The sequence below is a fragment of the Monodelphis domestica genome, chromosome 5, assembly GCF_027887165.1.
Source record: "Monodelphis domestica isolate mMonDom1 chromosome 5, mMonDom1.pri, whole genome shotgun sequence".
NCBI classification, from domain to species: Eukaryota; Metazoa; Chordata; class Mammalia; order Didelphimorphia; family Didelphidae; genus Monodelphis; species Monodelphis domestica.
Window position 1 is genome coordinate 305803470 of NC_077231.1, and position 24090 is coordinate 305827559.

At 48.3% G+C, this 24090-nt stretch overlaps 1 long non-coding RNA gene across 1 annotated transcript; it reads right to left on the reverse strand.

The window, feature by feature from the left end:
- Nucleotides 1-7408: 7408 nt before the first annotated feature.
- Nucleotides 7409-19031, reverse strand: LOC107649977 (uncharacterized). Its single transcript, XR_008912507.1, has 3 exons — nt 18715-19031; nt 14383-14440; nt 7409-8495 (listed from the first exon to the last, which is right to left on the reverse strand). It is a non-coding gene; the product is annotated as an uncharacterized LOC107649977 (long non-coding RNA).
- Nucleotides 19032-24090: the final 5059 nt, after the last annotated feature.

The window sequence follows — 24090 nt, forward strand, 5'->3', positions numbered from 1 at the left end:
TGGTACACTAAGAATTACTGTATACTAAAAATACTGTATGCCAAAGAATACGGTATACTAAGAATTACTGTATACTAAAGAATACTAGCAACTAAATACTATATACTAAAGAATACTGTATACCAAAGAACATGGTACACTAAGAATTACTGTATACTAAAAATACTGTATCCTAAATACTGTATGCCAAAGAATACGGTATACTAAGAATTACTGTATACTAAAGAATACTAGCAACTAAATACTACATACTAAAGAATACTGTATACCAAAGAACACGGTATACTAAGCATTACTGTATACTAAAGAATACTAGCAACTAAATACTATATACTAAAGAATACTGTATACCAAAGAACATGGTACACTAAGAATTACTGTATACTAAAAATACTGTATGCCAAAGAATACGGTATACTAAGAATTACTGTATACTAAAGAATACTAGCAACTAAATACTATATACTAAAGAATACTGTATACCAAAGAACACGGTATACTAAGCATTACTGTATACTAAAGAATACTAGCAACTAGATATACTAAAGAATACTGTATACTAAAAATACTGTATCCTAAATACTGTATGCCAAAGAATATGGCACACTAAGAATTACTGTATACTAAAGAATACTGTATCCTAAATACTGTATGCCAAAGAATACAGTACACCAAGAATTACTGTATACTAAAGAATACTAGCAACTAAATACTACATACTAAAGAATACTGTATACCAAAGAATACTGTATACTAAAAACACTGTATCCTAAATACTGTATGCCAAAGAATACGGTACACAAAGAATTACTGTATCCTAAAGAATACTATATATTAAGAATACTATATACTAAATATTACTCTATATTAAATCCTATATACTAAAAATTACAGTATACTAAAGAATACTGTATACTAAAATCACATCTATGAATCAGTACATATAGTATTAATGGACTAATAACTGTACATATAATGCCACATAATAATGACAATAAAAAAGATTGAGTTAGAGATGAAATAATATTTGACCCCAGAAGTAGCAGTGAGCACACCAAGGTTCCTATGTCTCTCTTGCTTAAAAATCATAGCTGAGGGGGCAGCTGGGTGGCTCAGTGTATGGAGAGCCAGGCCTAGAGATGGGAGGTCCTGGGTTCAAATTTGGCCTCAGACACTTCCCAGCTGGGTGACCCTGGGCAAGTCACTTCACCCCCATGGCCTAGCCCTATACCCAGTATTGATTCTAAGACAGAAGGTGAGAGTTTAAAAAAAATCATAGCTGAGCCCCAAAAAAATCCCTGTTGTATGGGTGTGGAAGATGGGCTGGAGAGGGGAGCCTTAAGGAGAAGAGCTCAGTGTACTGGGGAAGGCTGGAGGGGACGAGGGCCTGAATGGAGGTGGTGGACATAGCAAGGGAAAGTAAAGCTTTGGCCACTGTTTGGAGGTGACAGGTAAGGGAGGGAGGGGACACTGAAAGTATGAGTCTAGGAGATGGGAGGGAATGTATTGAGATTTCCAAAGAAAAGTGGGTTCTGGGAGGAAAACTAATGCCATGAGATATAATAGGACCCTGGACCAGGCCTGCCTGCCCCGCACCTCATCAGTGATTTGTCCCATCTGAGAAAGAAGTAAAAGGAAGGAAGGGAAGAGGCAGGAACTGCCCCCAGCATCTAACAGTGTTAGACCCTGAAGAGAGGCTACTTGACTTGAATAATCTTAATGGAGAGAAGAAACAGGGAGGAATAATCTAGAGTGGATTGAGGACTCCCACAAGAGCCAAGAAGATCTTCTGTAATTCCACTTTTCTCAAACTCCTGCCCCATTTATAAGGAATTATTCAGCCTCAAGCATATATCAGAGACTCCTTGGGAAGGGAGTAGAGCTCCTGGTGATGCCCTGGAGCAAGGTCTGGGGTGGAACATACAGTAGAAGTGATTTCTCCAATACAGTAGAAGCCTGCTAAACTGGGAGTCACAGGAACTGGGTTCAAATCTCCCTCTATGACATTTGGCAAATCATTTCACCTGTTCAGACTCCATCCTCCTTGTTGATAATGAGACAACTAGAATCAACCAGGAGTTCTTTTTCTTTTCTTTTTTTTAAGTAAACCCTTATCTTCCATCTTAGAATTAATACTGAGTATTGGTTCCAAGGAAGAACAGTGGTAAGAGCTAGGCAAGGAGCTTGCCCAGGTTTACCCAGCTAGGAAGTGACTGAGTTTGGATTTGAACCTGGGATCTCCTATCTGTAGGCTTGGCTCAGTCCACTGAGCCACCCAGCTGCCCCCTCGACCAGGAATTCTTGATCTGTGTGTAATGGATCCTGTAGCAGGCTGTGGATACCTTCTCAGAATCTTGTTTTTAAATGCAGACAATAAAATCTATAGGAGTTTACAAAGGAAACAAATTCTATTGAGACAGCTACGAAACAGGTTTACAGACCTCAAGTTAGGAACTATTGGATGAGATGGTCTCAAGATTCCTTAGGCAACTCTACAGGGTCCTACAAAGCCTCAGGGGCTGCTGGGTGTGTGTGTGCATGTGTGCGTGTGTGCGTGTGTGTGTGTGTGTGTGTGTGTGTGTGTGTGTGTGTTGTATACACACGGGCCGTCTGGCAGAATGACCACAACCACAGATCTTTGGTGAGACAACTGCAATTTCAGCCGCAGGCGTGAATAAGCCAAATGTGGGATGGATGGCTTCAGTCCTTCCTGAATGAGGGTTTCTAGTCCTTGAGATTGTAACGGAAGATAATTTATGACTCTGAGCTTCCTGCTGGACTTCCAATAGTTTGCTACTGAAGAAGTAAAGAATCGTTTCCTACTGACTAAGGTGATTGAGTCCTCTGCGGCGATCCTTCTAGCTATGGGGCTGCATTCCTTAGCTAGCTATTTGCTTGTTCCTTCCTTCCCTTCCTTTCCCCTTTCTTCCCTTCCTTTTCCTCCCTCCCTTCCTTCCTTCCTTCCTTCCTTCCTTCCTTCCCTTCCTTCCTTCCTTCCTTCCTTTCTTCCCTTCCTTCCTTCCTTCCCATCACTAGCAGCTTCCTTCCTTCCCTCCTTCCTTCCTTCCTTCCTTCCTTCCTTCCTTCCTTCCTTCCTTCCTTCCTTCCTTCCTTCCTTCCTTCCTTCCTTCCTTCCTTCCTTCCTTCCTTCCTTCCTTCCTTCCCTCTTTCCTGCATCCCTCAGAGCTGGAGTTCTTAACCTTTTCTGGCTCCTGGGCTCTGGCCAGTAGTCTGGGGAAGCCTATAGACGCCTTCTCAGTTCAATACTTCTAAATACTTAAAATAAGATATCCAGGTCACAGCCACCAAATAAACTAAAATTCAGCTCTCAAAATGTTGATTAAAACATCAAGACAAAACAAAACCAGGTTCACCCACCCCAGGTAAAGAGTTAGTTCTAAGCCTACAGAGTCTGACCCACAGCACTGAGAATTTACTAGCTGCATATCCTCAAGCAAGGCAAGTCCTGGGCCTCAGTCTCCTCACCTGTAAAATGAGGATCATACTCCCTTATCTCACAGCTATTTAATAACATGGTTCTTTGGATTCTGGGTCTAGAGCTGGAAGGGAAAAAAATCAACTAATCTAAACTTCTCATTTTACACGGGAGGAAATGGAGACTGAAGAAAATGAAGGCTTTTGCCTAGGGCCAGCAAGCATCAGAAGCAGAATTTGAACTCAGGCCCTCTGATGTGAAAGCTGGTCTTCTTTTCACTGTTAACAATGAAAAATGGCATTCCCCACCCTCAAGGAACTTGTGGATCTGTAAACATAAATGAATTTGGGGACTGAGAGAGAAACTCTTTATAAATGTGGAAAAGATCATAAAAACTCACTAATTTAGAATAATAGAAGTGGGTGTTTGCAGCAGGGGAGGTAGGTAGGCTGGAAAATGGATTTAAACCTAAACTACACAGCAGTCTTTTTTAAAAAAAAATGTGTGCTACTGTTGTCAAGAACAGTAGATAAAGTAAAAAATGAAGACATAAAAAGTATTTCTCTTAATACTTTGAACTGCGGACTCCGCTGGTTCTCCTTGTTCTGCTACAGGATGCAAACCCTCTTTGTCTTCCCTAGATGGTCTTGGAGAGTGGCTAAAGCCCAACCCTCCCACCACCCCTCTATGGCTTCCACAGATGGTCTTTGGGAGTGGCTAACGCCCACCATTCGACATTCTGACAACACTAAGGCAGTCTATTTGCTGTTGAGTCTTCCTGCCCGTAGGTAGGCTGTTGGTCCTCAAGACCAAAGGCCTATCCTCAAAATCCTTCCAGCTTGGCAGGACCAACCAGTTCACATTCTACTGGCCCAGCTCCCCAGGCCCCAAGCCCTCTAAAGCCCAGGACGGGCAGCAGAGGACCAAAGTGTTTCTAGCCCTCCTGATCGCCTCTATTTACCTGCCTGGAGCTTTCTTGTTTTAGTCTCAAGAATCCCAAAACGCAGAGAGGACCAAGTTTCATTTTCTTACTTGTAAAAACAGGGATGTCAGCTTAGGGAGGCCGAAGTAATTCATTTGCGCAAGGCCAGAGAGGGCTTTGACATCAATCTGCTCGTTCCCTTCTCAGTGTTTTTCCACTAAGTTTGCTTCCATTTAGAGCTGATGAAGTACCCATCACTGGTCATTCACTGAGCGAGGCCAAAGTGGACCTAAAGCCTCCCTGCCCTCAAGGAGCTTCCATGTAACCAGGAGGGGAGACACCATGGAGAGTAACTTCAAGAAGGAGGAGGCGCTAACAGGGAGGCCCTCTGGGGCAGAGAAGAGGGAGCTCATTATGGCCAGGGCTACCAGCTGGGCAAAGGCATGGTGCCTGGAGATGGCATGTTGTGCATGGGAGCATCCAGCAGGCCAGCCTGACTGGAACAGAGAGAGCAGGATGGAAAGGCACGCTGGCAAGGCAGGCAGGTGCCAGGCTGGGGAGAAAGCTCAAGGGCTGGGCCAGAGGTCTGTGTTTTCTTCTGAGGCTACAAATATACGAGTTTATTTCGAGGAAGGTTTTTCAGCAAGGAAAGGTTTTGTCAGCTTGTCAGAGTCCACAGTGAAGATGGGAGAGACTGGCAACAGGATGACGAGCAAGACAGAGAGAGGATGCGGGACAGGTCAGAGAGGTGGCATCAAGGAGACCTGAAGGATGGCCGGGGGAGGGATCCAGGAGGAAGAGGCAGGGAGGACCAGCAGGAAAGGGATGCTCCCCACAGCAATGGGAAACTGAAGAAGGGCTAGGTCTGCATGGCGAGCCTGACCCCGGCCTGGGGTTCAGGAGCCAGAGGACAGCTGGCTAGGGGGCTTCGTAACTTCTCTCTAGGGGCTGTCTGCACAGGCGTGACCGGGAGCCCCTGGACGCCGAGCCGGTCACTTCCTGCGACCCTTAGAAAAGGATAATGTGGGAATCTTCTTCAGGCCATGATCACTGAGCACCAAAAGACAAGCCTTCCGATGTCCAGATAAGGCAGAAAGTTGGAGAATGTGTTTCTCCTCCCCAAGGTGAGAATTAGGGGTGGGGAGGGGGGGACATGCTCAGATCGGGGCAGAAGTGGGGAGGTCAGAATTCAGAATTCAGGGGAAAATGAGATCTCCAGTTCAAGCTGATGTTGCAAAGCAACGAACTGTGGATTGGTCACGTTTCTAATCCAAAGACATAGGAATCTCTGACGTCTCTTGAACCACAGACTACAAGTAGGGGAGGGAAAGCAAGCATTTATTCAGCACCTACTATGTGCAAAGCACGCTACAAATATCTTGTTTAATAATAATAATAGCTAACATTTATGTAGAACTTATTATGTGCCAGGCACGGTGCTAAGAGCAGTGCAAATATTTTGTTTCATCCTTATGACGTCCCTGGGAAGTAGGTGCTATTATGATCCCCATTTATAGATGAGGAAAGGGATGCAGACAGAGACAAAGTGGCTTGCCCAGGGTCAAGCAGTAAGCATCTGAGGCTGGATTTGAACTTGGGTCTTCCCAGCTTCAGGGTCAGCAATTTACCCACTGCACCACCTGGCTAAAGGAGAGGGATGAAAAAGCAGGAGGTGGCATCCATGAAAATGCCTGGATGCAAAGCCTCCAAAGCCTGAGGAAGGAAGTACACAGAAAGCACTCCATAAATGCTGCTTTCCTGACCCCTAATTGATTATTCTTCTCACTCTTCTAGCCCACCCCCCACTCAAAGAAAGAATTTCCTGTTCACAGCTTTCCCATCTTTCCTCCCTTTTCAGAGAGGGTCACTGACTGCTACTTTGCCACAACAATGCTAATAACAACAACAACAAAACTCTTTTAGCATTGGACTGTCCCTAGGGGGGACGGACACCATCACAGGCACCATTTCTCAGCTGAGGAAACTGAGACCCCCCAAGGTCACCCAGGCAGGCCAGGCCAGAGCCAGAACGGATGGCCAGATTGCTGCGGATTCCTCGTGGAGCACAGCGGCACACTGCTGCCCCATCATGCCATAAATAACGAGGAACAACATTTCTCATCTCTGTTTGGCTTGGGGGGTTCAGCCAAGGGATGACCATCCAACTCCAGCAGCTTCCCACAGGGCCAAAGGCCGAGAACAAAAATGGTGGTCAGCCAGCATGCCCAGCCTGCCTCCAAAGGTTCCTATGTCTGTGGCTCCAAGTCCATCCTCTCTCTCTGTAGACAAAACAAATCTAAGCTTGTTCCTACAGACAGACAGAATCCAACTGCCCATCAGAAGCTCAAGCAGAACAAAAAGGCCGGGCCTCCCCCTGGCACATCCTGCTCTAGCTCTCCGGCTTTCTCCTTGTGGGACCCCGGCCTGAGCACCCCCGTCCTCATCTGGGAAAGGAAGGGGCTGGGGATGATGGGAGACCCGCTAGCCCTACCCTAGCTTCTGCTGAACATGCCGTCTGATTCTTTGCTTCTCAGAGTCTTTATTCTCCTTTTCTTACTTTTTATAACCCCCTGGCTCACAGGGGGGACATCGGCTGGACAAGATGGGTCCTAGCTAAAGTCTCCAAAGGATGGCTGTGCAGGACCCCGATTGGCTCAAGGCCCATTTTGGCTATGTGTTATCGACATGACCTGGCAAATGATTTCATCTCTGAGTCTCAGTTTTCTAATCTGAAAAATGGGAGGGCATCACCTCTAACCGGGAAGGAGAGAAGAACAAGCTTTGCGAACTGGTGAGTTTGCTGGAAATGGGAAAATTCTGGGAATCTCAAAGCCATTAATTTGTTGTCAAAGCTGTTAATGACAAAGAGCAGCTGTCCTTCAGCCAGCATTTACCAGCGGAAGCAAAGATGACTACCGGCTAGCTTTAAAAGCACATACCAGGGAGTTTGGCTTATTCCTCCCTACCGATCTTCCTTTCCTGATTGGACCGGGGCTTCCCCTCCCCAGGACAGGGCCCGAGCCTTCTGGGCACCTTCCCTTAGGACTGGCACTGCCCACTGTGACTCATTGAATGAGCAATTGGAAATGCTTCTTGGGCAGCTCACTCATCCTTTAAACAAGCCAGGCCTGGAAGCACTCAAGGTTGTGGTAAGACTCCCGATGAAGTGACGGGAGTCAGCGAAGGCACTCTGTGATGTCATGGTCATTCCTGGGACCCAGTGGGGCTTAGTGGTAGAGAACTGGTCTGGGGTCTGGAAAATCTGGGCTCCAGTCTCTCCTCTCACATCTCCTGCCCCCTCCCCGGTGCCACAGCCAGGAGATGTTTCCTAGCAGCCTAAGGTGCCAGGCAAGAGCCAAATGCATCGGAAGGGGGAGTTTCTCCCTGCAGAAGTCTCCTTGTCTATGAAATCGCAGGTCCAGCCACCCCAGGCACACCAGAGATGGAGGGTTAAGCAATGTAACCTTGAGGGCTTTAATGGATGGGGTGGGCCAACAAGAACCTTGAGTTTAAGCCTGCAAACAAAGCCTGGCTCTGCCACTCATCAGATCTGTGGGCTTGTGCCGAAGCAGATCCCTTTGTCTGTCTGGGCCTCCGCTTCTCCATCTGTAAAGAGAGGGGGCTAAACCAGATCCCTAAAGGTGCCCTCCAAATCCACCCCCCAATGAACTATGTTAGGGCAATGCCAACCTGCCTTTTTTTAAGCCCCTACCTTCTGTCTTAGAATCAATACCGTGCATCGGTTCAAGGCAGAAGAGTGGTAAGGGCTAGGCAGTAGGTGTTAAATGACTTGGTCGGGGTCATCCAGCTAGGAAATATCCAAAGCCATATTTGAACCCAGGACCTTCTATCTCTAAGCTGGGCTCTCTATCCACAGAACCATTTAGCTGCCTGCCAACCTGCTTTTACTTATTTTTCCCCCTTTATTTTATTCCAGTGACAAATTTCCAACCTGCTTTTATACTTCATTTATTTAACTGAGGAGAACACTGAGGTCTGAGGTGATAACCGACTTACTCAGCCCAACACGGGCATTAAAAATTGTCACAATTTGAACCCAAGCCCTGACTTCAAACTTCACTCTCTTCTCATTGCCCCACATGAATGATTTCGGGTGTATTTTAGGCTGTGGAAAAACTGGAGAAGAAGAGGGCTCAATTGGGTCACTGGAGATTTTCCTCTTGGTTTCTCCCAAACATCAAACTATAGGACTAAAGGAAAAAACATGAAATACCCCCAAAGGACCTGCGGAAAGCATATTCTGGCAGCATACAGAATGTGGTCAATGTAATGGGTAATTCTGTACATCTCCCAGACCTGGGATGGTGAGTGCAGTGTTTGCAACAAGGCAGACTAGCCATCTGATCACAGGACCGCAAACCGAAGAGCTCTCGGTGGTGTCACAGTCCAATGCTCTCATCTTATGGGTGCTTTGGGAAGCCAAGGCCCAGGGTATTAGGGTGCTGCGCAGATAATAAGGGGCAGTGGTAGCATTTGAATTCAGGTCCTTCTGTCATTATCTAAGGAACACCTACTATGTGCCAGGCATTGTGTTACAACCTGAGAATACCAAAAACAAACAAACAAATAAATAAATGAATGAATAATAATTTTAAAAAAGGCCACATAGTCCCTGCCCTCAAGGAGCTTCAAGTCCAATGCATGAACAACCCAGCAGAAATGACCTCTGTCCCTAGGCAAGGACGGATGAGTCCTCCCCTTGAATGCTACCACAAGGAATTCTCTTTCTCAGGTCCAGGTGGAAGTAGACAGCCAGTGGGTCCCTTCCAGCACTGGAATTCTGTGAAATGGCGCAAGGCTCAAATGTTGAAGTAAGTGCTCTATACAAACGGTAGTCCTTGTTGTTAATTGTCCCGTGAGTTTTTCCTAAGCTTCCCTTGATTTTAAAATGAATCAATAGATCAAAACATATTTTTTATTCTCTACAGTATCCCAAACCAAATTCCCAAATAACCACCCAAGATGGTGGTCTTCATAGGACCCTCCTCCCTAGGAGCCTGTGGTCTCTGGGCATCGTTATCTCTTTATCTCGGTCAAGGGTCCTCCTCTGCAAAACGGGATTCACAGATTTAGAGCTGGGATGGGCTAACTGCAGAAATCGATAAAATACTTACGCAACCCACCTCTCCCAGGTGGCATGAAGTTCAAATGAGGCACGGATGAAAAAAGGGCTTCACAAGACTGAAAAAATCCCCCCCCCCCCAAGCAAGATCTAGCTCACCCTCCCACCCTGATCGCTGTCTCAACTCGCCAAGGAAGATGGAAGAGGCGGACCTCACAGAGCCCCTCTAAGGGCAGTTTTTTGTACAGTTTTTTGTTATGTTTGATAAAAAGGTGATCTCAAAAAATGGAAGACCTAGAAAAAGAGGATGCTGGACATGCAGATCCAAGGGATCTCCTTTAAATCTGGAAACTAAGCTTTACATTTCTTTGATGAATCAAATAACAGTTTTATTCAAACACAAGAGCCGAGGTCTGGCTTTGCTGCCTGCTTAAAGCATCCATTAGGGTTGTTTTCTTTCTCTAAGATGCATATGTTTATCACAAGTAAAATGACAAAAAAGATATATAATAAAGAAATAAAGAAAAATTATATATACAATATAAGTGTATACATATATATAATTACATATATTTAAAATATACAATATAACATTATTATATATAACAGATCTGTTATATATAAAATAACATTATTTGATATAACAACAATATTATATATAATATAACATTCTTATATATAACATAATAATGTTATATATAATATAAATATATAATATAAAATATTACTATATACTATAACTATATTACATGTCACATATAATCATATTAATGTCATATGCCATCTACCTATATAAATATATACACACCAAGAATATTTAGTTTTTAAAAAATTTAAACCTGTCCCCTTCCTGATTGACTTGGTTTCCAGCAGCGCTGCCTGCAGAAAGTAGCCTCGCCAGTTATCTCGCTGTGCAGGCACACCCTGAAATATGACTGCAAACCAAACGCAAAGAGGTTTGGCAATCTGATTTCTGACCATGCAGCAAAAGCAAATGAAAAAAAAAACCCAACCATGCAGGGGTTTGATTCATTTCCTTGTCTCTTTTTTAGTGCATATAAAACCAAAGAGCAGGAATTCCTACCAGCCCCACCTCCGTGAAACAGCTGCAAAGTCACTGCCTTGTCACAGTTGGTGCTGAAGGATGATTTTTTTTGAAAGTCCCAAATCTATACAAAGATGTGTGATTGCCTATATATGCTCATCCGGCTTTGATTTCGACCTGGAAAGACGTAGCTGAGCACCCTTGTCCACTGTGCCTGCACGAGTGCAAATTGTTCTAGTTCTGGGGGACCCTGGAGGTTTTTTTCTGAATTCTTTCTCCAGCCTATCTTCTCCCTGGAGAAGCCACCGCCCATGTCTCTGCAACAAGAGAACGTTCTGCGGCCCCCTCCTTAAACCACTTCTAACTATTTATTTATATTTATTTATATATTATATAATATATTTAATGTTATATATAAATGTATTATATAAGATATGCTTATAATTATATTATATAGTATATAATATAATTATATAAAACATTAAATATTTTATATTATAATATATTTATGTATATAATTATATTTATAATTTATAAATATGTTATATAATTTTATATATAGGGGAAGCTGTAGCAGTCCCCTAGCCTAGGGGAGTCCTTCTTTCAGTCCGTCAACTAAAGCAATTGTGTGCACATTTGAGTTGGCCCCACTGTTTGCAGACTACGGCCTCTTGTGGGAAGGTTTTCCCCTTCCTGTCCACTGACCACTCCAAGCATTTTGGTTTCTTTTGCCTATTTCCTGTCTTCTCCCTTCATCCCACCCTCATGAAGGGAACTCAGGAGGAGGACAACGTTATAAAAACAACTTTTTTCTTATTTTTCCTTCACTCTAAAACTTTGGTCACCACACAGATGGCACCCAAATGCCCCGCTCTCTTTGCCTGGTGGTAGCAGTTGTACGCCCATCTTGACCCATCTGTGCCTGAATGTCTTAATGCCCAATACATGAAGATGCCTCTCCTATCCAGTCTTCTTCTTGTTGTTTCTAATATATAGAAATGAGTGCTGCCAGTTTCCTCTGCTGCAGACATTTTTACTGCAGCTGCATGAAAATTCTGCATCTGAAATCTTTTAGGGGAATGTTTGAAGGGGCCTTTCCTTAGCACATCCAAAACTTAATAGGTAATATAAAAAAATATCGTGTTACAGAGGAATGTTTTTTGGAGTCTGGATTGGAATGGTGCTCTTTCACCTCGCAAATTTTCTACCTTCCTGCAACCTCTAACTCAAGCTTCCATCATCCATTTTCCATAAGCGCATTTCATTGGCAAACTCTGCTCTCTCTGTGGGCAACTATAAACCTGGAGAAACTAGAGTTCTCTATTTTTGGAAGATTAAAAAGAAAATGAATTCAAAGAAGAAGCAGCAAAATTCTTCAAGGCCATTTAAGAAGGAAAAAAATGAGCCAACTTTGCCGCAACTGCTGAATTTACTTCTCCCAAGTCTTAGCAATGTCACTTGTATCGTCTCATTGATGAATTACAATCTTCAGAGCAGTCAGGTTACTGGCTATGAACTAAGGAAGACAGATGGAATGAAGCCTTTGGAGAGAGAGAAAGAGAGAGACAGACAGACAGAGAGAGAGACAGACAGACAGAGAGGAAGGAAGGAAGGAAGGAAGGAAGGAAGGAAGGAAGGAAGGAAGGAAGGAAGGAAGGAAGGAAGGAAGGAAGGAAGGAAGGAAGGAAGGAAAAAGGGAAAAAAGGAAAGAAGAAATGGAGGAAGGAAGGAAGGAAGGGAGGAAGGAAGGAGGGAGGGAAGGAAAGAAGAAAAGAAGGAAGGAAGGAATGAAGAGGGAAAAGACCCCCTTAACCACGCATGTGGTAAAGAAGCAAGAAGAGGCATTTCTCTAAGCTAGGTTTTATAGCATCAAGAAGGCAAGAGGAATGCTGATTGAGAAAGAGGCCTTCCTCCCATGTTCATTCACTTTTGTGAGACAAAAGGCTTACAGCTGAATGCTGCATCATGCCCCACCCAGCCACCTCTGACTGTACTGTTCCTTATGACATTATTTGGCGATGCAAAACTGTAGTTCCTGAAGTCTCCAATGTTCCAACCCGAATGTCAGGAGCAGATAACCTCTCCCTGTCCCATACATGTAACATGTATAACACATAACAGCAGTTAGATCAACTATTCCAAACTAGATGTCTGTAAGAAGCATTCTTTTCACGGGAGTAATTCTCACGAAAAACTAAGCTCTTACAGGAAAATCTATTTTAGAGAATTACAGATGAGAATGACAAACCAGTTCAATTTAAAGGAAAAAATCCCCCATTTTTTAAGTGGTTTCTCTTCTCTATCCTGTATGGCTGGCTCAAATGCTTTTTAAAAATATGGAAAACAGGCTTTTCTCCAAATATATACTACATTATACTGTACACACATTAAAACGATATTTGCATACACAGAGTGTATGCCTTGATACATACACACATGGTAAAAAACTTTAAAAATATGGATCGCATAAATCAGTGGTTGATTTTAAATGTATACCGTCTCTGGCAGATTTGTTTGCCTTCTCTGCATTCCTCAGGTAGAAAAGGTCTCCTGGCTAGCTGGGGCTTGAATTATTTTATATACATTATGCTGTATGCATAAATCCCCACACAGAGGAGAAAAGACACCAACGTCTGGAGATTATAAACCTGACCTTTGATATGAAACAGCCAAGCAAATGAATGTGTCGGAGAATACTGAGCGCACGCTTACTTGGTCACGCTACAGTGAACACGCTACTTTGTGTGTGCTGTCCTCATGAATATGGGAAGCCTAGCATTTATTATAAACGTGGTAGGCTTCCTTCCCCCCCCCAATGACACCCCATCATGCACAAGACTTGGAGGGATCAATATAATATGTGTGTCAAAAGGTTATTAACAACCCCAGTGACGAATGGGGTGAAGGAGTAGAAACGGGGCCACGTTTAAGGGGTCTACATCATGTGGGGGAGAAAGGGTAGAAGGGAATGCTGGCAGCAAGCAAGTAAAGAAACAGGCGGTTCGGATGGGGGGAGGGAGGAACAGGGAAAGGACATTTTCCTAGCTGAGCTCTTTTCCCCAGGAACTGGCCACTTCTTGAATGCCAGAAAATTTTAGAAAATTCCTGTAAATTACAGGTTGAAATCCCTGAGCAGCAGGGAGAGCTTCTAAATTTGCACCGAGGCTCTCTCTCTGAGAATGGACTGTTCTTTGCTAAAAGGGCAATGCAAAGAAGGAAGTACTTAGGCTATAAAAAGATGCTAGTTGCAGGCACCTAGGAAACCCCTAGAATTCAATCCCATAAACCACTTCTGCTAATGTGCCAGTAATGGCCTCTTTCTATATCTGAAATTTCCTAGGGCAAGATGGTGTCAAGATGTAGGTGCAGAGGCCAATGAGAAGCTTCGCTACTAAATGCCTTAAGAATACAGTTCCATGAACTTCTGAAGGGATGGAGACACAGGCATTAGCTCGCATGGCGCATTTTCCCGGAGAGGAAGTCATTTGCAATATGCTACTTCTTCCATCTTGGAGACAACCAATACTCCTAGTGAATTATGGAGGTTAAGAGAGTCAAGGCCACCTGGTCACTGGAGACGCAGGACATTCAGCCCCAACCCGTTCCCTCTACCATCCCCATAACCATCCTACCAGGCAGCCCCCAGCAGCACTAAAAACAAAATGTGGAGCCTAAAGAAGTGTGTTTGTTCTTCCCTGAATTGTAGTATCTCAACATCATTTGGGTTCTGTTTTGGTCATCCAACTGGGGTGCCACCTCCCACGAGCACCCATTGTTCATTAGTCCCCACCCACCCTGCTTCTCAGCCCTGGGAGAGTCGTGGGGAGAAGATGAATGGGGCAGGAAAGCCAGCGTGGACAAGGAGTCGAGTGGCGTGTCGCAATGGTGGTACTCACTTATCGCACTGCGTCAGAGAGCCATCCACTGGTGCCATCGCCACGCTCAGGGCCACACCTGTAAGAAACAAAGATTTGCCAGCATTAGCGCTTGGCTTTGCTTATTATCTTTTAAGTCCCCCAAAGCACCAAAGATGATGGCTGATGATGGGGCCGAGGGGCCACTGTGATCAGCACACGAGGCAATTGGTGGGGAAAGTTGCTCCTCTTGAGTGGATCGATGATGCAAAAGAATTCTGGGAAATGGGAAGCCCCTGAAGTGCAATGACTCTATGCTTTCCTCTTTAATCGGCAGAGTCACTGTAATGGAGTGGCCATGCAGCCTTTCCACTTGGAGGTATGGGGGGGAGGGGGGAGGATTTTTCCCCTTGCGGATCTCCTGTTCCTGTCAGGTTGTGAGTCTACTCTGGACTGCTACAACCAAATTTTTCAGAGTGGTTGGGATAGTGTGGATAGAAGCTTTATTTAAATAAAATCTTCCTTCCGTCTTCGCTGAAATAAAGTGTTATAATTTCTTAATTAAAATTCTATTGATAAATGTGCATATGTGTGTCTATACACATATAGAGACACACACATATATGTAAGTGTATGTGTATATGTATTTATATGCAGTAAGAAGCATTTGCCAATTTGGGTTGCATTTGAGATAAATACTTTATACCATTTAATTGGAGGAAAAAAGCAGAAATTTTCCATATAGAAATCCTTCAAAATGGGGGGGCAACTAAAATTCAGTGCCTGCCATGATACCAAAACCTAACTGAAGAGCTGCCGAGCAAAGTTTTCTTGCAAAACACGTAAAACCTGACCTGCCTGTGTGTGTGCAAAAGGTGTGTCCTTGGAGACTGACCGAAGGAGAACAAGCCAGCCTCCGCCCATTCCATCCAGATCCTTCTGCATTAAAAAAAAAAAGGAAGAAGAAAGAAAAGGCTTCCGCTAAGGGCTTCAACTTCACATCATCTCCAATGATTTTAATTAAAAAGAAAAAAATGTTTTGAGCTCTGCCATTCTGTTGGCTAAAAGCAGCCGGATTGTTTATTCACCCTGTTCACTGGGGGTGGGTGTTCTGGAATGTCCCAGCCTGCAGGACTATATGCCTGTTTACCCTGGGACTTGAGGAGCTGCATCAACTCTGGAATCTTCCTTCACAGCCATTTCTGTGCAAGTAGACAAAGCTGGTTAGACACAAAAATCATGGCCTCAAAAGGGGGTGGGCGGCAGCCTCCGAAATAAGCCTCTCAAAGGCAGCCATCCGAGCATCAGGGCTTGGGACTTCTCCCCAACATGGCCCACAACCATCCCCACTGAGAGGGGATTTCGTTTTCAGAATATCTGGTGGCAAGGGCTTTGCTTTGGATTGCTCGATGCTTAGAAAATGTCAAAACCTTTTCAGAGTTGAGCGCTCTGGGAGGGGAGAGCGAGCTCATTTTCAAAAAATATTTTAAAGGGATGGAAGATGGGGTAGGGCAAAGCAAGCACTTGCCATCTCGACCCAGGAAATAGAGGCAATCGCCAAGAGAAATTCCACTAGACAGGTGTGGCATGGTCATCGTGTCACCACGTTCACCTTTGCGTAATTTGAATAGATTAATTAACTGGTATACGCGGTGTTGAGAAAGGAACATACATTTTTCCCCTTAAAAATATTTTTTTAAAAAAAGGAATAGCAAAAATCAAGTAAGTGGGCTTTCTGATTTAATAAAAGGCATCCGAGAATTTGATCCGAAAGACCGATGGTGGCGTTGTCTCCAGCCAAACAAGACTGCTAACAATTGGAATAGCTCGACTGATGTCTGTTGCCCTTTCTTTAGGGCAATGGGAAGAAAAAAATCCCCTCTCCTCCTTAAGGAAGGGCTCATGCCCACACATCCTTGGTATTACAGTGGTCTTGCAGGCATTCACAATCTAGGGCTTATCTGGTAACCAGCTCTGGGATATGGCTCCAAGAGAAAAAGATGGAGAAAAAGAACATCATTCCAACATTTTTCTATTGACGATCTATTCCAAATGTCTATTTCTTTTAACACGGATAAGACGCCGGCCATGTTAAGATCCCCTTTCTCAAGAGTCAGCCCCCCCAAAAGCAAGATGGGATTTTTGTTTGTTTGTTTGTTTAGATTTAAATGATGGCTATGCACTACAAGAAGTTTCCCTTGGCTGTCCTTTAAATCTTCCAGCAGCAACATCTAAACTTGGGAGAAACAGGCTCCGTCTGTGTGATTTGTCCCTCTCCAAATGGATCCCGGAAAGTGAAGTGGCTATTTTATTGTGGTGACTGGTCAAGCTACACCACAACATACCTCTAAGGCACTGCCAGCAGATATGGAGAACCCTTCCTGCTCACCAAGGAAATTCTCCAAAGTGTTAGTCGTTATTTAAATAAACATGCTGCTAAGCCTCTCACTGCACCACTGCAAACGTCTAATTCCTCTCTTTTTCCTTCTGTCTTCCATGCAGATGTAAGGCAACAGGGTGGGGCCATCTGAACTTCAGCCGCAACCAGGGAAACTCAATTAGCAGCCCATCTTCCCTCCTTCCATTTCCCCTTCTAAACACCTCTGAAATCATCTTGCTTCTAATTTTAGAAGATCAATTAAAATCCGGGTGGGGGGCAGCTCCTGGGGGTGTGCATGTACCTAGCTGAAGGTGACATGTTGCTGGGTTTGGGGGTGGGGAGGAGGAAAAGCCAGCATTCTTGGGGAAGAACAAGTCCAGCTTTTCCCAGGCACCCAGTCCTCTGGGAAGGCTCCACTAGCCAAGCCCTGCTGGCCTTCCCTAAGTCAGGAAGGCTGCCTCTTAGTTGAGCCAGGACAACCCAGCCCAGAGCACATCAGGACAAGAAGTCAGCTTCTGTCACACCCATTTTGCTCATCCTGGCTCGCAAGCATCATTTTTTTTATCATCTTTTTTTCATTTTCTCGGCCAACCTCAAGGTGGTGAGTGGAGGAGGCTACAAAAAGAACTGATCAGAAATAGCAAAAATAAAAATAAGAATTCAGAAATCCCCTGACCAGAGCAGACTGAGGCTTAACAGGGAATTACTAAGCAAGCTGTGCTTTCACTCCCAGTGCAATTGCATCAGGTCCCAGTTCTTCCTTTATGGACAACTCCTTTTGCTTTTTCTTCCCAGCCTGCATTTTATCAGCTTGCCTGCCTTCTGTGGCACAGGACTAATCCAACTGGCCTGCCCTTGGACTCATTCAGGGGAAATCTTCTTCTATGTCTTCGGACCCCGGAACATCATATATATGGACATACGTGCACACACACCTAGAAAAGGCACACCTCGTGGGACTCTGGGGGGCAGGTGGGAAGATAAGAGACAAATAGGGCTTAATAAGATCCCCCCAAAAGGTAGCAAAGCAGATCCAGGCCCCCAACACTGCTAATTCCGTACAGCAGGAGTCTACACTGTACTTTTCAAAGCATCACGCCAAAAAAGGGCTATTTTCTACCATGTCAAACTTTCCAAATAAATAAGCAAAATTCTCCTGCTGGATCGGTCTATGATTCAGCACTTTGCCCTAATGAGTCCAGCTGGAGTTCAAGGGGTGGGGGGACGTTTTCAGTGGCTTCTTCCGGGGGTGTATCGCTGTGTGGGTGGGGTATGTGTGCAACTGCATACTTTTCACTGAGCTAGCTGCATTCCGACTGCTAGGAAGGGACATACCGGCATTCAAGGCTGCTGGGGAATTGGGGGCGGGGGGCAGGCTCTCTCTCCAGCACTAAAGAGGCTTGTATGGGGTGGGGGTGTGGATACCTCCACCTCTGTCCTCCAGCTAAGGAATCACACTGGCAACACACTCACACACACTCACTCTCGCTGTCTCAAAGGAACACGATAGATTCCGAAGCTTTTAAGACCCGGCTAGCTCGGGAAGAAGCGTAGCGATCACCGAGTCCCACCCCCTCCTTTTACCTCGGAGGAAACTTCGATTCCACGCAGTAGAGGTACACGCCCAAAGACCTCGTTTTAAGAAATTGGTGTCAAGGACCCTGCCGAGGGCATTTCAGCTGAGCCCTCCTCCCCAATCTCGGCTGTTACTGAGTAGCATCCTGGTGACCCTCTAGACAGGAGGGCGTGCGAACTGGGGAGCAACAGCCAGTTACACATTCAGGATCTCTCTCTCCCCAAACTTAGCACTGCTGTGCGGTCTGTGTTCGCCCCAACCCATCAGGGGGAGAGTCGTAGGAGGGGTGGGATGCACCCAGGGAAACCTGAGCCCCCCAACATACACACACACACACACACGCGCGCGCGCGCGCGCGGGCGGCAGCCCCCTTCCCCCCACCCCCCAGTCAGCCCTCTCTAGTCCGAAGCTCACTCACCTGAAGGACGGGCATCGAGGTGAGGCGCGCCGGCTGAGGGGAGCCTCTCAGCGGCGGCGGTGGGCGGCGTGGGGCACCGCAGAAGCCGCGAAGGAGCCCTGTCCTTGGCTGGCTGGTTGGCTGGCGCCCGCGCAGGAGGCACCAGGAGAATGGAAAAGCCGTCCAGGGAAGAGTGGAAAAGGGAGAGGGGGGCGGCGGGGAGGCCGCGGGAGCATCCTCAGTATCTATCTCCGGCAGCGGCAGCATCAGCATCCCTAGCAGCGGCGGTAGCGGTAGCAGCAGCAGCGGCAGCAGCGGCAGCAGCGATAGCAGCCTGGCCGCGGTCAGGGATCCAGCTGCACAGAGCCGGCCCCGCGCGGGCGGGGGACTTTGTAACCGAGCAGGCAGTACCATCGCCCCCCGGACTCGCGGGGGGGGCGTGGGCCGGGGGGGGGGGGTCCGGGAGGCCGGCGCGCGGCTGGCGGTCAGGTGACAGCGGACCACCCTCCGCTGCGGAGGAGGGTGGTTCCTGCCCAAGAGGAGCCTCCCCCGGCCCACCCCCACCAGCCCCCCCAGCGCTCTCTGATTGGAACTCCCGCATCATTAACATGCGAGAACCCGAGCCGGGGCCCGGCACGTGACGCGCGGGCTCCCCCAGCCCCGGGTGGATTCCGGCTCGCGGATTCCCAGCCCGCCCCGCCCCCTCCCCTCCTCCCAGGTACCCCCTCCCCGGTCCGCTCCCCACCTTCTTGGAAAGCAGGAAGGCCATTATCCTGCCGCGCGCGCCAGGGGAACTCGCGCGCACGGCGGAGAGGCAGAGGGGCGGAGGCGCGAGGTGGGGGTGCGGGGCCGCAGCCGCAGCTCTGCATCTGTTGCAAAGCACGGGGACGTACGTGCGCCCCCAGGCTGGCCGGGCCCCTCCGCCCTGCTCCCCAGGTCCCCCCTCCCCCCACAGAGACCCTGAGGTGGTTTATTTTCACACATTTTAGTTATATTGCTTTCCCCGAATAAAGGCGACTGTAACGCAAACCCTCGCCCCAGCATCGAGCTGGGGGCAAAGCAAACCCTCCCCTCCCCCCCACCCCGGGTTGGCGACGCCCCTCATCTCCCCTACAGCCTGCGCCTTCTCCCCGTCCCCGCCCTACCCCCTCCTCCAGGAAGCCCAGGCGGGGATGGAGGCAGGGATGGGGGGGGGGGGGCGGGTGTGCTCGGTAGGGCGGATTCGGTCCGGATCCTTTGTGAGGGCAAACAGTCATAAAGGTCAAATTAAAACAATTAAAGCTAGTGGGGCGAGAAGGGACACACTGAAAGGTTGAGTGGGACTGAGCTATTAATCATCCATAAAGATAATTGCTTTGCCTATCACAAGGAAATATAGCTGTGACAAGCGCCGCTGGGAGTTAGACATTCGAAACCTGAATTCGAATGGCAGAAACATGCCTGGAGGAGTCAGGCGGTCCCGGGGTCTCCCTCCTTCCTCCTGCTCAGGGCATTATAAGGATGAGGCGAGCAGCTTAGGAAAAAGTGCTGTCAGCTCAGCTCTCGGGGGCGTCCATAAGTCAAGTCACCAGCATAAGGAAGCCAACGCATGCATGAGAATCAATCTACGTGTTGTCCGGGTTCGTGTGTGTGCTTCAAGTCTAGTCTGATCTGGAAGGGAAGTCCATGCATACACTGGCTTCCCTCAAACTTGGATCTTACACTGCGCCTGGGGCCCAGGATCTCTTCTAGAAGACTCCGAACCGGAGGGGTTTGGAGATGCCCAAAGCACCCCCTCCGCTTCCCTCCTCACGCTCCCGGAGCTCTTCCACTTAGGCTAGGAGGAAGACTCGGGAACGCTGGTTAGTTCAATCCATTAGCTGCCCCGGCGGACTGTTAAAGGTCCCCGCCTTCGGCTCGTCTTCCCTCGGGCTAACACAGTAAGACGTCTCTCACTCCCACTCTCGGGGGATTTTCCAAACCTGGATACTGATTGAAAATAACTCTGGGACTGGAAAGGGGGAGAAGACCCTCCGCCTTTCCCAAAGCGCCTCTGCCTGGGATTAAAATACTTTTTTTTTTTTTAATGGCAAACAAAAGCTGGAAAGAACCTAACCTTCCGCGGGTTTCACAAATAACATGTTAAAGAAACTCTTTCAGAGACTTGTAGCGAACAATAGAATGTGACTTCAAAAATATAGGCAAGCCTCCCTCCCTTCCCCTAGGCGCCTCAGTTTCAGTATTATCTACCCCCCCCCCCCATAGCGTAGGTGGGGCTGGGGCTCTGCAGTGCGTTTTACACCTCCAGGGCAGGGTACCCAAGATGCCCCTCCCCTCCTCCGGATTCCCAGCAGCCCTACCTGGGGCATACGTTGAACTCAATCCCCAAATATTTATAGAAAACCTACTATGTGCCAAACACTGCACCAGGCGCCGGGGATAGCGGGACAAAAGCCCACGGGGTGGCAAGGACCCCCCCTCCCCCAAAGGAGAGAAGGATATTGAAAATATGCCGGCATTTTTAATGGGTAAGCGCGGTGGAATTGGCGAGTGGGGTGTGGAGGTCCTAACGAGAAGCTGGATCTTCACCGTTTAAAAAAGAAAAGGTTTAAAAGTAGTTTAGCCCCGGCTTGCAAGCGGTCCCCAAAGAGAGCGGCTCTGCTTGCTGGGGCGAGGAAAGATTTACTGGGTTTTCGGCACTTGTTGCAACGTGGGCGGATGAACCACTAGACCGAGCCCGAGGCTCAGGTCCTCCGCTACCATCCAGGTGCTGAGTGTGGAAAGACAGTTAAAGGCAGCCAAGCAGGTGCGCGCGCGGGTGCACTCGCGCGCACCCACGCCCACACACACGCGCCCACGCGTGCTCGCCCACCAGAGGAGGAAAGGCAATTGTATTCGGAATACTAAGGCTAAGGACAGCAATGCGGGGCTCAGCAGCCCTTGTTCGCTAGGAACCCTCGTGGTGGCGGCTCTGGGAAGTAGGCAGAAAGCTGAGCTGACAGCGCTTTTTTACAAAGCTTCTGGGGGAAAAGCAAATCAAAGCAAATGAAGATCATGTCGTGCTCAGTGCCTGGCTCTAGCTTTCGCCATTCCTCGCCAGGCCGGTCCCCCTTTCTCGGGGGTCTTTACTAAACAACTTCAGCCCTCGGCTTGGGAGCTTTGCAGAGGTCAGGTTTCTTCCGGCTGGGCTGGCTGGGGGCGTGACTGCTAAACTGAGGAAACTGAGAGATGGCCCTTGCCCCGATGGTACCGGGAAGGCGCTTTTGGAACAGACAATGAATGATTAGCTATTACAGAAATGAAGGACACACTTCAAAGCGGGTGATGCTACGGCCTGGCCCGAGGCGGCTGGCTCTGCTTTTTGGAAGGGAGGGGTTACCCTATCTCCTGCCTAGAGCTGGAGGTTCCAAGTTGCCTCAATGATTCTGAGGTCTCTTTTCTCCAAACTAGTCAGGAGTCGTTGGACCCCCTCCACTCCTTCGGCCAGCAGTAGATCAAGCCCCCACCTTCCCTCCCCAAAGCGCTGGGGAATCGTCTGGGAGTGGGAGCTTCTCTGTTAAGAGGCAAATCAATTCAGGCAGATTTGACTGGAGTCCCCACTCTGCCCAACGGTCCTTTTTGGCTCTCTGCCGTGTATCCCCCCGCGCCTAGCACAGGGCTGGCACTGTAGACACTTAAATGCTTGTTGCAGCTTGCCGGCAGGGATGGCGGGACTATTTCCCCGGGGTTATTGACATGGTGCTGACTGAAGGTTTAAGATATGCTGGGTGAGGTCTGGAATGCAAACACACCCCACAGCTTTCCAACTGTGCTGGGCGGCCCTTCCGAACAGAACTGTCCGCATTCGGTTTGCCCAGTGCTCAGCAAGGAAGGAATAGGATGGGGCTAGAAACTGTCCCACGCTTTCCTGGCCGGAGAGGGCCGAAGAGATGGAGAGACTAGAGAGAAGCGCTCTGCGCTGGTTTAAACCAGAAAAAAAAAATCCTCGGGCACCCCCCACCCCATGCTTTCTCCCTCGCCCGCCTCCCCACCCCCTCCACCGGTTCACAGGTTAACGTTTGCAAAGCAGCATCGCCATTGGGTTGTAACTTCTGCAGGGCGACCGCGTGCCTAGCGCAGGCCCCGCCCTCCTCTTCCTCTCCTTCCTCCTCCTCCTCCTCCTCCTCCTGCAGTTTTCTCTAGCCTGCCGCACAGCCCAGCCCGCCCCCATCCTGCGCCAGGCTCCCGCTGCTGCAGCCTGGGCCCCTCCCTCTGGCCACCGCCCACCTTGCCTTGGTCCTTCTGCCACGCCCTAGAGGCACCCGCCGCCCCCACAGTCACTCTCCTTGGCCCAGAGATCCGGACGGAAAGGCCGCGGGACTTCCTGATGTGAATGCAGATTCCTGCATCTGCTCAGGCCGGCTTGGATGTGGGTTCTTGAGGGCGCACCTCTTGCCCCTCTGTACCCACCCTGCCCTGGCCCGGCCCGCCGGGCTGTGGCTGTGTTCGCTGGTGTCAGTTTCTCTCCACTCCCTTGGGTTTTGCCTTCCATCTCCCCCCTCACTAGTCTGGAGATCTGGGTGACTCCCGCCCCCGCCCCTGTCCCCTTTCCCACCCCCTCTGAAAGTCTCCGCAGTTCGGGTCCGCGGCTGTGGCCGAGGTTAAAATGCTTGACCCGGGCCGAAGCTGCCGGCTGGCTGTCCGATTCCAGGCTCGAGCAGCGACTGGAGGCGTGGGGGGGGGGGGGTGTAAGCTGAAATGGGGCGACAGCCTGGGGCCTGCTCCCAGCGAGCCAGATGGGATGGCTCCCTCCCCTGTTCTAGAGCCTGGGAACGACCAGTGGCGGGGATGGGAGGGGATCCTGGGGAGCAAATCCTGCTCCCCGGAGGCAGAGTGGACCATGCGGTTCGCTGCGGAGCAGATCCCAGTTAGCATGCAGATGTGTGTGTGTGTGTGTGTGTGTGTGTGTGTGTGTGTGTGTGTGTGCAGCTGTGTGTGAAGCGATATGTAGGTATGCAGGCATCGCCCCCTCCCCCGCACTACCTACCCCTCTTTCTGTACATTCCTCTCCCCGACCCCAGTCCCCAGCCCCCACACTGGCTCCTCTCTGCAGTAAGGAGTCTCCCTCTTCTTTGCTTCCTTCCTGCCCTCCTCCCTTCCCTCCTCCCCTGCCTTTCCTCCCTTCTGTTAACCAACCCGTTTCTGGGGGATGGGAGGGGGCGGGGGAGCTTCGAAAGAACACCTCAACTGCCATCTATCAGGTGTTCCACTGGAGAGAGGGTGGGTGGCTGTCCACGGCACTCCCACCTTGGGCTGTGGCTTGACTTGTTATATTGAAGGTCGCAGGACAGCCCCCAGCCAACCTCGGGTCGCCCCTGCCGCTGCCACTCCTGGCCAGCATTTTGCCATCAAACCTTTTTTATGGCTTCCCTAGAGGTC